At 47.5% G+C, this 12,736-nt stretch overlaps 1 protein-coding gene across 1 annotated transcript in view; it reads left to right on the top strand.

The window, feature by feature from the left end:
* Positions 1-12,736, top strand: part of LOC145338744 (galectin-3-binding protein-like) — a 79,941-nt gene that overhangs the window by 20,908 nt on the left and 46,297 nt on the right. The window lies entirely within an intron of this gene.

The raw sequence follows: 12,736 nt of genomic DNA, 5'->3' as shown, positions 1-12,736 counted from the left end.
GCCCGCGTCGCCATTTTAACATTACCAGTCCCCCCTCCACCCATGACCCTTGTCTATGTTTATGGCATTCCACATTGAGGGAAACTAATTTAGGGACAATTTATTACCTCCAATCAGCCTAGCAGCACATCTTTGGGGTGTGGGAGGAAACCGGAGCTCTCGGAGAAAACCCACGCAAGCACGGGGAGAATGCGCAAACTCCCACAGACACTGGCCCAAATCCATGTGTCTGCACAGCAAACAGTGATAGTCACTGAGCTGTTGTGTTGCCCAGCATCTGGTCCAGTTTAAGCACACACTAACGACATGAAACACTAGGCTATTCTCGAACACCCAAGAGCAGCCCTAGTACGACCCATCGCGTGTATGCCCCTCGTTGGACAACAAGGCGGACCGACTTAAAACCTGTGAATTAAAAGAGCATTAGTATGATTCCACATGTGGCTAGTGGTTTTAGCTGGGGGAAGGGTAATTATGAGGCTATTAGGAGAGAATTAGGAAGCATAGGTTGGACTAGGAGATTACAGGGACTGGGAACGTCTGAAATGTGGAGTTTTTTCAAGGAGCAGCTACTGCGAGTCTGTGATAGGTATGTCCCTGTCAGGCAAGGAGGAATTGGTAGGGCTAGGGAACTGTGGTGCACCAAAAAAGTTTTTTCGTTGGTTAAGAGGAGAATCCCCTGGGGCTGTTCCCCTCCAAAATAGGTTTTCGGTCCTGGAGGCTACAGTTGAGGAGGAATCAACTGGGGATAGCCAAAGGGAGCAGGTCTCTGGGGGTGAGCCTATTGTAAAAGCTCAGGTGGTTAGGGGATGTAAGAGATTGGGCCTCGTGATTGGGGACTCTACAGTTAAGGGGACGGATAGGAGAGTTGGTAGTAAGGGTAGGGATTCAGGGCTGGTGTGTTGCTTACCAGGGGCTGGGGTCCGGGATGTGTCAGAGAGGATATTCAAGACTCTTAGGGGAGAGGGTGATCAACCCCAAGTTATAATTCATGTGGGGACACATGACATAGGGAGGCTAAGGGAAGGGGATATTAAGCAGAGTTTCATGGAGTTGGGATGGAAACTAAAGGCCAAGTCAAACAGAGTGGTTATCTCTGGACTCTTGCCTGTGCCACGGGATAGTTTAGAGAGGAATAGGGAGAGGGAAAGTTTGAACTTGTGGCTGAGGGGATGGTGCAGGAGGGAGGGGTTTAATTACTTGAGCAATTGGGGCTCATTCTGGGGAAGATGGGATCTCTATAAGAGTGATGGTCTACATCTGAACCAGAGGGGAACAAATATCCTGGGGGGTAAATTTGTGAAGGTTATGCGGAGTGGTTTAAACTGATTCAGAGGGGGGGTGGGATCCTGAGTAGAGGGGGTGAAAGTGAGGGGGGCATAGAAGGGGACGGCATTGCACGGCATTGTGGGGGTGGGGCGGAGCGAGGTTTGAAATGTATATACTTTAACGCGAGGAGTATTCGCAATAAAGTGGATGAACTTGCAGCGTGGACCAGTACCTGGGACTTTGATGTTGTGGCCATTTCAGAGACGTGGATAGAGCAGGGTCAGGAATGGATGTTGCAGGTGCCGGGGTACAAATGCTTTAGTCGGAGTAGAGAAGGAGGTAGAAGGGGGGGTGGAGTAGCATTATTGGTCAAGGACTATATCACAGTGTCGGAGAGGAAGTTTAATGAGGACTTGTCTGTTGAGGTAGTATGGGCAGAAATTAGAAATAGGAGAGGAGAGGTCACCCTGTTGGGAGTCTTTTATAGACCTCCAAAAAGTTCTAGAGAGGTTGAGGAAAGGATTGCAGAGACGATCCTGGTTAGGAGTGAAAGTAATAGGGTAATTGTTATGGGGGATTTTAACTTTACTAACATTGATTGGAATTGCTATAGCTCTAGCTCGTTAGAGGGGTCAGTTTTTGTTCAAAGTGTGCAGGAAGGTTTTTTGACTCAATATGTAGATAGGCCAACTAGAGGTGAGGCTATATTGGACTTGGTGCTGGGAAATGAACCAGACCAGGTGCTAGACTTGGAAGTTGGTGTGCTTTTTGGTGATAGTGACCACAATTCGGTTACGTTCACCTTAGTGATGGAAAGGGATAGGCATGAACCTCGGGTCAGTAGTTTTAGCTGGGGGAAAGGTAATTATGAGGCCATTAGGAGAGAATTAGGAAGCATTGATTGGACTAGGAGATTACAGGGACTAGGAACGTCTGAAATGTGGAGGTTTTTCAAGGAGCAGCTACTGTGGGTCTGTGATAGGTATGTCCCTGTCAGGCAAGGAGGAAATGGTAGGGCTAGGGAACCGTGGTGCACAAAAAAAGTTGATTTGTTGGTTAGGAAGAAGAAGGAGGCTTATGTTCGGATGAGGCTTGAGGGCTCGGGTAGTGCAGTAGAAAGCTTTAGATTGGCTAGGAGGGAGTTGAAGAGGGAGTTAAGAAGGGCTAGAAGAGGGCATGAGATGACTTTGGCTGATAGGATTAAGGAGAATCCTAAGGCGTTCTATAGGTATGTCAAGAACAGAAGGTTGGTTAGGGCAAGATTAGGGCCAGTTACAGACAGTAGGGGGAAGTTGTGTGTGGAACCGGAAGAGATTGGAGAGGCATTGAACCATTATTTCTCTTCGGTGTTCACGCAGGATGATATGAATGTAGCTGAGGAGGTCACTGGGGTGAAGGGGTGTAAAATAGAAAGTATTGTAGTTGATACAGAGGATGTGTTGGATATTCTAGATGGGTTGAAAATAGATAAGTCCCCTGGTCCAGACGGGATTTACCCTAGGATTCTATGGGAGTCAAGAGAGGTGATTGCAGAGCCACTGGCTCTGATCTTCAGGTCGTCGTTGGTCTCTGGTATAGTACCGGAAGATTGGAGGACAGCGAATGTTGTCCCATTGTTTAAGAAGGGGAGCAGAGACTTCCCTGGGAATTACAGACCAGTGAGTCTTACTTCTGTAGTGGGTAAGGTTTTAGAAAGAATTATTAGGGATAGGATTTATAGTTATTTGGAGAGTAATGAATTGATTAGAGATAGTCAGCATGGTTTTGTAGCGGGAAGGTCGTGCCTTACTAACCTTATTGAGTTCTTTGAGAAGGTGACCAAAGAGGTGGATAGGGGTAAGGCAGTAGATGTGGTATATATGGATTTTAGTAAGGCGTTTGATAAGGTTCATCATGGTATGCTTCTGCAGAAAATGCAGATGTATGGGATTGGTGGTAATTTAGGTACTTGGATCAGGAATTGGTTAGCAGATAGGAGACAGAGGGTGGTGGTTGATGGTAATTATTCATCATGGAGTTCGGTTACGAGTGGTGTGCCTCAGGGATCTGTTTTGGGGCCACTGCTGTTTGTAATCTTTATTAATGATCTGGATGAGGGTATAGTTGGGTGGATTAGTAAGTTTGCTGATGACACCAAAGTCGGAGGTGTGGTAGATTGTGAGGAAGGGTGTCATAGTTTGCAGGGTGACTTGGATAGGTTGCAGAGCTGGGCCGCGAGGTGGCGGATGGAGTTTAATGCGGAGAAGTGTGAGGTAATCCATTTCGGTAGGAATAACAGATGTGTTGAGTATAGGGCTAACGGGAGGACTTTGAATAGAGTGGAGGAGCAGAGGGATCTAGGTGTATGTGTCCATAGATCCCTGAAAGTTGGGAATCAAGTAGATAAGGTTGTTAAGAAGGCGTACGGTGTCTTGGCGTTTATTGGTAGGGGGATTGAATTTAGGAGTCGCAGCGTCATGTTGCAACTGTACACAACTCTGGTGCGGCTGCACTTGGAGTACTGTGTGCAGTTCTGGTCCCCACATTACAGGAAGGATGTGGAGGCTTTGGAGAGGGTGCAGAGGAGGTTTACCAGGATGTTGCCTGGTATGCAGGGGAGGTCCTATGAGGAGAGACTGAGGGATTTGGGGTTGTTTTCACTGGAAAGAAGGCGGCTAAGAGGGGATCTTATAGAAACATATAAGATGATTAGAGGTTTAGATAGGGTGGATGGTGATAGCCTGTTTCCTCGGATGGAGAAAGCTAGCACGAGGGGGCATGGCTTTAAATTAAGGGGGGGTAGTTATAGGACGGATGTCAGGGGCAGGTTCTTTACCCAGAGGGTGGTGAGGGACTGGAATGCCCTGCCTGCTGCAGTTGTAAATGCGCCTAGTTTGGGGGCGTTTAAGAGATTGGTGGATAGGTTTATGGACGAAAAGGGATTGGTTTAGATTAGTGGGTCAATGTTTTTTTTTTAGAAATAAGACTGGTCGGCGCAACATCGTGGGCCGAAGGGCCTGTTCCGCGCTGTAATGTTCTATGTTCTATGTTCTATGTTCTAAGAGGAAAAAGGAGGCTTATGTTCGGATGAGACGTGAGGGCTCAGGTAGTGCATTAGAAAGCTTTAGATTGGCTAGGAGGGAGTTGAAGAGTGAGCCGAGAAGGGCTAAAAGAGGACATGAGAAGACTTTGGCTGATAGGATTAAGGAGAATCCTAAGGCGTTCTATAGGTATGTCAAGAACAGAAGGTTGGTTAGGGCAAGATTAGGGCCAGTTATAGACAGTAGAGGGAAGTTGTGTGTGGAACCGGAAGAGATTGGTGAGGCATTGAACCAATATTTCTCTTCGGTGTTCACGCAGGGGGACAAGAATATAGCTGAGGAGGACACAGGGTTGCAGGGGAGTAGAATAGACAGTATTGCAGTTGATAAGGAGGATGTGCTGGATATTCTGGAGGGTTTGAAAATAGATAAGTCCCCTGGTCCGGATGGGATTTACCCCAGGATTCTCTGGGAGGCAAGAGAAGTGATTGCAGAGCCTCTGGCTCTGATCTTCAGGTCGTCGTTGGCCTCTGGTATAGTACCGGAAGATTGGAGGTTAGCGAATGTTGTCCCATTGTTTAAGAAGGGGAACAGAGACTTCCCCGGGAATTATAGACCGGTGAGTCTCACTTCTGTTGTGGGCAAGGTTTTAGAAAAAATTATTAGGGATAGGATTTATAGTTATTTGGAGAGTAATGAATTAATTGGAGATAGTCAGCATGGTTTTGTAGCGGGTAGGTCGTGCCTTACTAACCTTATTGAGTTTTTTGAGAAAGTGACCAAAGAGGTGGATGGGGGTAAGGCAGTTGACGTGGTATATATGGACTTTAGTAAGGCGTTTGATAAGGTTCACCATGGTAGGCTTCTGCAGAAAATGCAGATGTATGGGATTGGGGGTGATCTAGGAAATTGGATCAGGAATTGGCTAGCTGATAGGAGACAGAGGGTAGTGGTTGATGGTAAATATTCATCATGGAGTTCGGTTACGAGTGGTGTGCCTCAGGGATCTGTTTTGGGGCCACTGCTGTTTGTAATTTTTATTAATGTTCTGGATGAGGGTATAGTTGGGTGGATTAGTAAATTTGCTGATGACACCAAAGTCGGAGGTGTGGTAGATAGTGAGGAAGGGTGTCATAGTTTGCAGGAAGACTTAGACAGGTTGCAGAGCTGGGCCGAGAGGTGGCGGATGGAGTTTAATGCGGAGAAGTGTGAGGTAATTCACTTTGGTAGGAATAACAGATGTGTCGAGTATAGGGCTAACGGGAGGACTCTGAATAGTGTGGATGAGCAGAGGGATCTAGGTGTATGTGTACATAGATCCCTGAAAGTTGGGAGTCAAGTAGATAAGGTTGTTAAGAAGGCATACGGTGTCTTGGCGTTTATTGGTAGGGGGATTGAATTTAGGAGTCGCAGCGTCATGTTGCAACTGTACACAACTCTGGTGCGGCCGCACTTGGAGTATTGTGTGCAGTTCTGGTCCCCACATTACAGGAAGGATGTGGAGGCTTTGGAGAGGGTGCAGAGGAGGTTTACCAGGATGTTGCCTGGTATGGAGGGGAGGTCCTATGAGGAGAGACTGAGGGATTTGGGGTTGTTTTCGCTAGAAAGAAGGCGGCTAAGAGGGGACCTTATTGAAACATATAAGATGATTAGAGGTTTAGATAGGGTGGATAGTGATAGCCTTTTTCCTCGGATGGAGAAAGCTAGCACGAGGGGGCATGGCTTTAAATTAAGGGGTGGTAGTTATAGGACGGATGTCAGGGGTAGGTTCTTTACCCAGAGGGTGGTGAGGGATTGGAATGCCCTGCCTGCTGCAGTTGTAAATGTGCCTAGTTTGGGGGCGTTTAAGAGATCCGTGGATAGGTTTATGGACGAAAAGGGATTGGTTTAGGTTAGTGGGTCATTGTTTTTGTAACTGGTCGGCGCAACATCGTGGGCCGAAGGTCCTGTTCTGCGCTGTAATGTTCTATGTTCTATGTTCTATGTTATACATCCTTTTACATTACCAGGGATGCCCCAATGCTAATGAACCTTATTTAAAACAATCTCCTATATCCTCCCATCTCCAATCCACTCATGTGCCTGTCTAAGTAACTCTTAAACAACTCCAGCGTGCCTGCCTCCACCACCTTGCTTGGCAGAGCATTCCATACCCCCACTACCCTCTGTGTGAAAAACCTCCCTCTCATATCCATGTTATACCTCTCCCCGACTTCACCCTAAGACCTCCAGGCCCCCTCAGGTCATCCTCCTCCAGAATGCTCTTCTTCTTCACTAGCCTTGTCCTGGCCCCAAGCTCATCTCCAGCCTCTGTGCTTAATGACCTACTGTTTTGATCCCCATCCCCCTGCCACATTAGTTTAACCCCTCCCGAAACACAGAACATTGAACACTACAGCACAAACAGGCCCTCTGGCCCTCGATGTTGCGCGTAGAACACACTAGCAAATGTTGAACATAGAACACTGTAGCAAAATTCCCAGCCAGAACGTTGGTGCCCTTCCAGTTCAGGTGTAACCCGTCCTTCTCGTACAGGTGCCATCCTCTGTTGAAGACTTCCCAGTGATCCATGAATTTGAAACCCTCCCTTCTGCACCAGTCCTTTAGCCAAGCGTTCAATTGTACAATCTCCCGTTCCTAGCCTCATTAGCACTAAGCACTGGGAGCAGTCCAGAGATTGCTACCCTAGAGGCCCTACTTTTTAGCCTAGCACCCAAATCCCCGAATTGCTCGTTGCAGGGTCCCCCTGCTCTTTCTACCTATGTCATTTTCACCAATATGTACAATGACATCTGTTTGATTACCTTCCCTGTTTAATATGTTTCCTATCCGCTCAGACACAACCAGGACCCTGGCACCAGGGAACATAGAACATAGAACATTCCAGCACAGTCCAGGCCCTTCGGCCCTCGATGTTGCGCCGACCAGTGGAACCAATCTAATGACCCTCTAACCTAAACTATTCCAATGTTATCCATATGCCTATCCACTTACCATCTGAACGCCCTTAAAGTTGGCGAGTCCACAACTGCTGCAGGCAGGGCATTCCACACCCTTACTACCCTCTGAGTAAAGAACCTACCTCTGACATCCGTCCTATAATTACCACCCCTTAATTTAAAGCTATGTCCCCTTGTGTTAGCCATCACCATCCGAGGTAAAAGGCTCTCACTGTCCACCCTATCCAATCCTCTGATCATCTTGTATGCCTCAATCAGGTCACCTCTTTCCCTTCTTCTCTCCAATGAAAATAACCTCAAGTCCCTCAGCCTTTCCTCATAAGACCTTCCCACCATACCAGGCAACATCCTGGTAAACCTCCTCTGCACCCTTTCCAATGCCTCCACATCTTTCTTATAATGCGGCGACCAGAACTGTACGCAATATTCCAAGTGCGGCCGCACCAGAGTTTTGTACAGTTGTAACATGACGTCACGGCTCTGAAATTCAATCCCTCTACCAATAAAAGCTAACACACCGTACGCCTTCTTAACAACCTTATCAACCTGGGTGTCAACTTTCAGGGAGCTATACACATGTACCCTGAGATCTCTCTGCTCGTCAACACTACTAAGAGTCCTTCCATTCGCCCTATATTCTGTACTCCTGTTACTCTTACCAAAGTGAATCACCTCACACTTTTCCGTATTAAACTCCATCTACCACCTCTCAGCCCAGCTCTGCAGCTTATCTATGTCCCTCTGCAAACTGTAACATCCATCCTCACTGTCTGCAACTCCTCCAACTTTGGTGTCGAGTTAAGAGAGAAATCAGGAGGGCAAAAAGGGGACACGAGATTGTTTTGACAGATAAGGCAAAGGAGAATCCAAAGAGCTTCTACAAATACATAAAGGACAAAAGAGTAACAAGGGAGAGAGTAGAACCTCTTAAGGATCAAAAAAGTCATCTATGTGTGGATCCAGAAGAGATGGGTGAGATCCTTAAATGAATATTTAGAACATAGAACACAGAAAAACTGCAGCACAAACAGGCCCTTCGGCCCACGAGTTGCGCCGATCACATCAACACCTACCAATCTATAGACCTATCTATAACCCCCAATCCCACTAAATCCCATATACTCATCCAGAAGTCTTTTAAAAAACCCCAGCGAGTTCGCCTCCACCACCACTGACGGCAGCCGATTCCATTCACTCACCACCCTCTGAGTGAAAAACTTACCCCTAACATCTCCTCTGTACTTGCTTCCCCGCACCTTAAACCTGTGTCCTCTCGTACCGACCATTTCAACCCGGGGAAATAGCCTCTGAGAATCCACCCTATCTATTCCTCTCAACATTTTATAAACTTCTATCAGGTCGCCTCGCAACCTTCGTCTCTCCAGGGAAAAGAGTCCCAGCTCCCTCAACCTATCTTCATAAGGCATGCCTCCCAATCCAGGCAACATCCTTGTAAACCTCCTCTGCACCCTCTCAATAGCTTCCACATCCTTCCTATAGTGAGGCGACCAGAACTGCGCACAGTACTCCAAGTGGGGTCTGACAAGGGTCTTATAAAGTTGCAGCATTACCTCCCGATTCCTAAACTCAATCCCTCGATTAATGAAGGCCAGTACACCATACGCCTTCTTGACCACCTCCTCCACCTGCGAGGCCGATTTAAGAGTCCTGTGGACCCGGACCCCAAGATCCTTCTGCTCTTCAACCCAGCTAAGACTCCTGCCCTTGATAGTGTACTCGTTCATCCCATTGGTCCTGCCAAAATGGACCACTACACATTTATCCGCGTTGAAGTCCATCTGCCACTTCTCCGCCCAGTCTTGCATCCTATCTATGTCTCGCTGCAACTTCTGACATCCCTCCAGACTATCCACAACACCACCAACCTTCGTATCACCGGCGAACTTACTAACCCATCCCTCCACTTCCTCATCCAGGTCATTTATGAAAATGACAAACAGGAAGGGTCCGAGAACAGATCCCTGGGGCACTCCACTGGTGACCGACCTCCATTCAGAAAAAGACCCATCCACAACCACTCTCTGCCTTCTGCAGGCAAGCCAGTTCTGGATCCACAAGGCCAAAGCCCCTTGGATCCCATGCCCTCTCACCTTCTCAAGAAGTCTTGCATGGGGGATCTTATCAAACGCCTTGCTGAAGTCCATGTAAACCACATCTACCGCTCTTCCTTCGTCAATGTGTTCAGTCACATTTTCAAAGAACTCAACTAGGCTCGTAAGGCACGACCTGCCCTTGACAAAGCCGTGCTGACTATTCCTGATCATTCTAAACTTCTCTAAATGCTCATAAATCTTGTCCCTCAGAATCCTCTCCGTCAACTTACCAACCACTGAGGTCAGACTCACCAGTCGGTAATTTCCCAGGCTATCCCTGTTCCCTTTCTTGAAAATAGGAACCACATCCGCAATCCTCCAATCCTCCGGAACCTCTCCCGTCTCCATTGACGACGCAAAGATCATCGCCAGGGACTCTGCAATCACTTCCCTCGCCTCCCACAGTAACCTGGGATACATCCCATCCAGTCCTGACAACTTATCTATCTTGATAGAATTTAAAAGTTCCAACACATCCTCCTCCTTAATATTCACATACTCAATCTTTTCCATCTGCTGCAAATCCGTAGCAAAATCTCCCAGATCAGCTTCCACTGTGAATACTGAGGCAAAGTACTCATTAAGCACCTCTGCCATTTCTTCTGGTTCCACACAGACCTTTCCCCCTTCACCTTTTATAGGTCCTATCCCTTCTCTTCTTATCCTTTTACCTTTCACGTATTTATAGAAGGCCTTGGGATTCTCCTTAATCTTACCCGCCAAGGTCTTCTCATGACCCCTTCTTGTGGGAGGCTAAGGAGAAAATTGCGGGTCCCCTCGCCGAGATATCTCAATCATCGATAATCATGGGTGAGGTGCCTGAAGATTGGAGAGTGTTTAAAAAGGGCTACAGGGAAAAGCCTGGGAACTACAGGCCAGGGAGCCTCACATCTGTGGTGGGTAAATTGTTGGAAGGTATTTTGAGAGACAGGATCTACAGGCATTTAGAGACACAAGGACTGATTAGGGACAGTCAGCATGGCTTTGTGAGTGGAAAGTCACATCTCACAAATTTAATAGAGTTTTTTGAAGGGGTCACCAAAAAAGTAGATGAGGGCAGTGCAGTTGCTGTTGTCACATGGACTTTAGTAAGGCCTTTGACAAGGTGCTGCATGGTAGGTTGTTGCAGAAAGTTAAATCTCACGGGATCCAGGGTGAGGGATCTAAATGGAAACAAAATTGGCTTCTTGACAGAAACCAGAGGGTGGGTTGGAGAGAGTTGTTTTTCAAACTGGAGGCCTGTGACCAGTGGTGTGCCTCAGGGATCAGTGCTGGGTCCACTGTTATTTGTCATTTATATTAATGATTTGGATGAGAATAGAGGGGGCATGGTTAGTAAGTTTACAGATGACACCAAGATTGGTGGCATAGTGGACAGTGAAGAAAGTTATCTCCAATTGCAACGGGATCTTGATCAATTGGGCCAGTGGGCTGACGAATGGCAGATGGAGTTTAATTTAGATAAATGTGAGGTGATGTATTTTGGTAGATTGAACCAGGGCAGGACTTACTCAGTTAATGGTAGGGTGTTGGGGAGAGTTACAGAACAAAGAGATCTCGGGGTACAGGTTCATAGCTCCTTGAAAGTGGAGTCACAGGTGGACAGAGTGGTGAAGAAGGCATTCAGCATGCTTGGTTTCATTGGTCAGAACATTGAATACAGGAGTTGGGACGTCTTGTTGAAGTTGTACAAGACATTGGTAAGGCCACACTTGGAATACTGTGTGCAATTCTGGTCACCCTATTATAGAAAGGATATTATTAAACTAGAAAGAGTGCAGAAAAGATTTACTAGGATGTTACCGGGACTTGATGGATTGAGTTATAAGGAGAGGCTGGATAGACTGGGACTTTTTTCTCTGGAGTGTAGGAGGCTGAGGGGTGATCTTATAGAGGTCTATAAAATAATGAGGGACACAGATCAGCGAGATAGTCAATATCTTTTCCCAAAGATATTGGGGTAGTTATAGGACTGATGTCAGGGTAGGTTCTTTACCCAGAGGGTGGTGAGGGATTGGAATGCCCTGCCTGCTGCGGTTGTAAATGCGCCTAGTTTGGGGGCGTTTAAGAGATCCGTGGATAGGTTTATGGACGAAATGGGATTGGTTTAGATTAGTGGGTTAGTGTTGTTTTTTTTTTAAAAGCTGGTCGGCGCAACATCGTGGGCCGAAGGGCCTGTTCTGCGCTGTAATGTTCTATGTTCTATGTGCTATGTTCTAAAGGTAGGGGAGTCTAAAACTAGAGGGCACAGGTTTAAGGTAAGAGGGGAAAGAATATTAAATTTTGGGCCAGACCAATCATTGACTTAGAAAGATAGAGGGTTATAGACAGTGCAGCGATCTCTCAGTGTTACCGTGCTGCACTCTCTCAGTGTTACCGTGCTGCACTCTCTCAGTGTTACCGTGCTGCGCTCTCTCAGTGTTACCGTGCTGCGCTCTCTCAGTGTTACCGTGCTGCACTCTCTCAGTGTTACCGTGCTGCACTCTCTCAGTGTTACCGTGCTGCACTCTCTCAGTGTTACCGTGCTGCACTCTCTCAGTGTTACTGTGCTGTACTCTCTCAGTGTTACCGTGCTGCACTCTCTCAGTGTTACCGTGCTGCACTCTCTCAGTGTTACTGTGCAGCGCTCTCTCAGTGTTACCGTGCTGCACTCTCTCAGTGTTACTGTGCTGCAATCTCTCAGTGTTACCGTGCTGCACTCTCTCAGTGTTACCGTGCTGCACTCTCTCAGTGTTACTGTGCAGCGCTCTCTCAGTGTTACCGTGCAGCGCTCTCTCAGTGTTACCGTGCTGCACTCTCTCAGTGTTACTGTGCTGCACTCTCTCAGTGTTACCGTGCAGCACTCTCTCAGTGTTACTGTGCTGCACTCTCTCAGTGTTACCGTGCTGCACTCTCTCAGTGTTACCGTGCAGCACTCTCTCAGTGTTACTGCGCAGCGCTCTCTCAGTGTTACCGTGCTGCACTCTCTCAGTGTTACTGTGCTGCACTCTCTCAGTGTTACCGTGCTGCACTCTCTCAGTGTTACCGTGCTGCACTCTCTCAGTGTTACTGTGCTGCACTCTCTCAGTGTTACCGTGCAGCACTCTCTCAGTGTTACCGTGCTGCACTCTCTCAGTGTTACCGTGCTGCACTCTCTCAGTGTTACTGTGCTGCACTCTCTCAGTGTTACTGTGCTGCACTCTCTCAGTGTTACCGTGCAGCACTCTCTCAGTGTTACTGTGCAGCACTCTCTCAGTGTTACCGTGCTGCGCTCTCTCAGTGTTACCGTGCTGCGCTCTCTCAGTGTTACCGTGCTGCACTCTCTCAGTGTTACCGTGCTGCACTCTCTCAGTGTTACCGTGCTGCAATCTCTCAGTGTTACCGTGCTGCACTC

This window comes from Carcharhinus amblyrhynchos, unplaced genomic scaffold (assembly GCF_965287045.1).
Source record: "Carcharhinus amblyrhynchos unplaced genomic scaffold, sCarAmb.v2.hapA chromosome_159, whole genome shotgun sequence".
Taxonomy (NCBI): domain Eukaryota; kingdom Metazoa; phylum Chordata; class Chondrichthyes; order Carcharhiniformes; family Carcharhinidae; genus Carcharhinus; species Carcharhinus amblyrhynchos.
This window is presented reverse-complemented; position numbering and strand designations above follow the sequence as displayed.